Consider the following 5,717-nt stretch of genomic DNA (forward strand, 5'->3'; position numbering starts at 1 on the left):
AATGTTTATGGTTATAAAAATGTAAGACAAACGACGTATTATAAAATGAATCCGTGGCACGACGAATCGTCCATTTTAAATTTGTCGCGTTTGTTCGCGCGGTATCAAATATTAAGAAAAGAAAAAAATTTTTTTTTTTTTTCGAAAGCCGACGAGACGACGAGTAATAATTTTTTTGTAATAATGATGACTATGACGATGATGATGATAATAATAATAATAACGAATGATTAACAACGACAATAAAAAAAAAAAAAAAACTTTCAACAATCATCACACGAAGCAATAAACATAATTAATGGCATGAGTATCAAGAGACAATATCAGGTCTGGAAAAAAAAAAACAAAGATGTCAGAACTCGGTAAAGTAATAAATAAAAAACAAAAAAAAGTTTTTTTTTTCTTCAACACCCCCTTTCCCCTTTTCCCCCATCGCCTCCCCACGCGAGAAGTTAAAAAAAAATTTGCGGTTAACGTTTGTCGGATTGTTTCATCGATAAAAAAAGGAAAGGGGAGAGGGGGAAAATTTGCAGACGGGAAATAAAACGGAAACGGACGCGTGATATGTAAAATTCAAACGAACCGGAAACACTTATATGATTTTTATTAAACGTTCACGACGTGTAAAGGCTCGACAAACGATAAAATAATGTAATGTTTTTCTCCTCTCCTCGTTTGTACTGTTTGTAGATGCGAGAATGACGAAACAAACGACAAAACGTGTACGGTAGCAATTTAAAAAAAATTAATTACAAATTATATATTTCTGTCAAATTCGACTAATTGGAATTCTTTTTTTTTTCCATAATAAAATTTATCATTTATAATTCGTAACCTTGAAAAATAATAATAATAATGATGATGATGATAATAATAATAATAATAATCACATCGGAGTAACATCAGGTACATGATAATTGATGGACCTCGAGGGTATTAAAAAATCATCATAAACGGTGCCACCATTAAAAAATCCAAAAGAGCGTAATCAATAATAATAATAATAATACCTTCGTTTCCTTTCGTCCTCCCCGTTCCGCCCCCTCGCCCCCTCTTCATCCTTCACCCCACCCACCCACCTCCCCCTGGAAATCTGTCAACGAAATTAAAATTCAAAATTAAAAGAAATTTTTTTTTTCGGCCAATTACAACTCGGACGTTTTTTTTTCTAGATTTTTTCATTTATTATTATTATTATTATTATTATTATTAATATTCGAACCGTGTGAAAAAATCAATAATCGTCATCAATGTGATAAAAAAAAAAACTGGAAAGAAATCTGGTGGAGAAATGATAATAATAATAATAATAATAAAAAGATGGATGAAACTTAATCGACCGTTATTCGTTCGTACGCGTAATGAGGCATTTTATTTATTTTCAACCGTGGCAGAAGATTGATAATTTACAACCGTGAAATTTATGATGTGCGTGCATGCGTGCGTACGTACGAACGTACGTGCGTATATATATATATATAGGGTGTTGTTGAGTTTTTGAAATAAGGTGCGAAAAAAAGCGAGAGATTAAAAAGAGTGAGAGAGAGCGAGAGAGAGAGTGAGAGGTAATGGAGCAAGAAAAAAAAAAAAAAACGATGATTCCAGTCAGAAGTTCTAAGACCCCTAAGGAATGCTCCTCGCGAGTCACGTCGCTAATTTTTTTTTTTATAAGTAATTAATTAATAATAAATTTTATAGCCTAAGAGAGTGAAAACTGGAAAAAGAAAAAAGAAAAACGAAATGAATTAAATGATGATTAAAATAATTTTACTGCTGGAGGACATTGTGGGACGCAAAAGAAAAAAAACATTTATCTACGGAGAGGATGAAGGAAAAAAAAAAATATATATATATTTATATCATCATCATCACCGTCATCATCATCATCATCATCATCATCATCATTATTATCATTATTATTACGTAATAAAAGTATTAAATTAAATTCACGTTTCTTTTTTTTTTTGCATTAAAATTAAAAAAAAAAATTGCTTTTAATTCACTTTTCTAGCGATGATGATTATTATTATTACATTTTTTTGCATGATTTAAAAAAAAAATTTTTATCTAATTGTTTGTTTGTTTGTTTGCTTGTACGAACCTTGGTAAAAATAAATAAAGAAAGAAAAAAAAGAGAACGGAAGGAAGGAAATACGAAAAGAGGAAAAAATTTTTTAATTTTTTTGCAACCGGAAATGATTATAATAAAAGGGCTCGAATTTTTATTTTTTTTCAAATTTAAACTTTGTTATATTTTAAAATATTCACGCTCCCTACGTTTCCCCGCCTCCCCCTCAAAAAAAAAATTAATTAAAAAAATAAAAAGCGAAGAAGAAGAAGAAAAGATGAAATCTTGCAAAAGAATGCAAATGTCCAGTCGAAAAAAAAATTAAAAAAAAAAATTTGATAACTTTAGAGATGGATGGATAGATAGATACATGATGATGATAATAATAATAATAATAATGGAGTCCTTTCCCCCCCCCCTACTAGATTTTTATCAATCATATACCTGAGGTTGATTAATAACTTTTTTTTTTTTTTCTCATTCGAGATTCGTTTTCTTGTAAATTTATTATAAATTATGGTTTTTATGTAACGAAATTTTTTCGTTTGTTCGAATATAAACGTTTATTGTGTGCGTGCGTGTGTGCGCGTGAGATTGTATCCGGTGTGTCAACCAATCAAATTCCTGGATAAATAAATTAATCAACAAACGAAAAAAAAAAAATTCAATATGAAATAGATAAAATAATGTAATTTAATGCGAACGTTTTTTTTTTTTTTTTAATTAAAAAACCTCGTCTCAGTTCGATAAATTATTATTATTATTATCATCATTATTATCATTATCATTATTATTATTATTACTATTTTCAATCTTAATAAGATTCCTTCGTTCGAATTAATAGTTGACAAATAAATAATAAATTTAAAAAATTTGCCTTTTCTTATTTCTCATCTTTTCCTTTGTCCTCCTTTCGACTCAACGAAATTTTTGTCAATACGGAAATGACGTCATTAATTAAGTTACATTTCGATTGAAAAATTTAAAACCGCCTCTAAATTAAATTTTTTATTAGTTATACAAAAATTTATGATTAATAATAATGATCCAAACGACGTGGCATGGAAAATACATTCAAAAAAAAACAATGATCGGAGGAGGATGAAAGGCGGGGGAGGCGGGGGAAGCGGGGGCGGAAAAGGCGGGAAAAAGGGGCGGGCTAATGAAAAAAAAAGAGGATGGAAAATACGAACAACGAACAAAAAGCGAATTGACGAAAACAAAAAAAAAAACAAAAAAAAATTCGGCCATCATTTTAATATTCTCAAACGTTTCCCTTGACCATTTATTATCTATAAGTACCGAAAAAAAAAACAAACCAATAATAATAATAATGACGATAATGATGATAATAATAAAAAATCTGAAAAAGGTAAACTTCCGGTTTATGTGTTTCTCCATAACAGGTGAAACAATGAAAAATGTTATAAATTTTAATCGAAAAAAAATTCTTTTTTTTTTTTTTTAAATAATAATAATAATAATAATAATAATAATTACGTGATTTAATTCCGTTAATAAGTTGCTGCCTATTATTATTATCATCATCTTCATTATCATCATTAATTTATATTAAGTTGAAATTATTTTTTTTTCATTTATATTTGAAATAAATAATTTACTGGAGAATAAAAACTGATAATAATCCGATAAGATTTTTTTTTAACGCTGGAACTCACGTGAAAATTCCATACCGGATGACTGATAACGTTTCTTATCATTTTAACAAAACATTTCCAAAAAAAACTTCACTTTTTTTTGTATTTTTTACCATTTTCTTTATCCGTTCAATTTTAATTTACTCCTAAGAAGAATAGTTTTTGAGATAAGTTAAAGTAAGAAAAAAAGTTCTTCTTAAAATGACAAAAAAAGAAAATTAATAAAATTTTTGTCGATTTTGAAATTTTAATTTTAATTTTGCAATTATTTTCGGTTTTGATACTCATACGTCACAATATTTTGTGTACTTAAACAATAATAAAAATTTATCGATTCGAATGTGATGATAATAATAATAATAATAATAATAATAATAATAATAATAATGAAATAAAGAAAGTAAAAAACGATTTTTTTCCTTTAATCCATTTGATTTTTTTTTCGTAAATATTATCTTTTGTTATTATTATTAACATTTTCTACACGGGAATTTATTAAAAATTTAATACGGAACATTCTAGATAACGTAAAACGAAAAATTAAACGATGATAATAATAATAATTATTTATATTTTATAAATTGATGTGTGCGTGAACGATGTTAAAATTTTAACACACATTTTTCAATTAAAATCATCATCATTATAAAATCGTGGGTATCGTTTCGTTTATTATCGGGTAATGATAACATAATAATATCCTCCTCTTCCTCCCCCCCCCCTTTCTCCCCTCCACTCCCACGATGATGTTGCGTGTAAATTATTTTAAAGAAATCTTTCACGAATAGAGGTGGTCTTTCAAAGATTTCATATTAAATAAACGAAAAACAACAAAAATATCAAAATAATAATAATAATAATAATGATGATGATGATAATAATAATAATAATAATAAATTTTTTTTGGAAAAACCTTAAGGCCCGTTTTTTTATTTTATTTTATTTTTTTACTTTAAATATCAAAACAATTAAATTGTCTAAATAAATCCCTGGAAGACATTTTCCTTTTTTTTTGTACAAAATCAAACAAACAAACAAACAACTAATAATTTTTTTTTTTAATAATTACGCAATAAAATAATAATAATAATAATTTTTTTTATAAAAACAAACGAATTTAAAAAGAAAAAAAAAAGTTTACGTAATTATTTAAACGGATTCGTTTATTACCACCACCGCCGCCGCCATTTTTGTTTTTTCTTATTCATTCAAGTTGACCTTTTTTTTTTAACATCGTGATTATAGAATACCGTCGTGGATCATTCTGGAAATTTTTCCAAACAGTTATTTCTTTACTTTATTAGGTTCGAAGACGATTTTATTATTAAACCATTTTCAACACCAAAATTTTAGTCTACAACCACGTCAAACCATCACGACGACGACGACATTAATATAATTTTCCCTTTTTTTCCTACCACGCACCCCGCACCACCACCACCACCGCTATCATTATCGATAATAATTTATCCGAATTCGAATATCCAAATAAGTGTTAAAATAAAATCGTTACAAATTTATTACGTAATAATTTATTTATTAATTGATAACTTCATTCGAAAAGGGGAAAAATCAATAGAAAAAACAAAAAAATTATTCAAAATAAATAAATAAATAATAATAATAATAATAAAAGTGGGTGATTATCATCCATTTGAATGAATGAATGAACGAAAATAGTAAAAAAAAAAAAAAAAAAAAAACAATTCGATAAAATATTATTATTATTATTATTATCATTAACGTTTATTATGAACAATTTATAATACTAATGATAATAATAATAATCGTAACAATAACAATAAAATGACATAATTTATTATTAATTATAGAAAAACTTGATTTTAGACAAAAAAAAAAAAAAAAAAAAAAAAAATGGAAAACAAGGAAAGAAAAAAATATTTAATAAAACTATTACGAGTAATAAAAAAAAAAGAAGAAACGGAAACGAGTAATAAATAAATAATTTATTACCTGAACCTACCTGAATA

This window comes from Pediculus humanus, genomic scaffold, assembly GCF_000006295.1.
Source record: "Pediculus humanus corporis 1103172108282 genomic scaffold, whole genome shotgun sequence".
Taxonomy (NCBI): Eukaryota; Metazoa; Arthropoda; class Insecta; order Psocodea; family Pediculidae; genus Pediculus; species Pediculus humanus.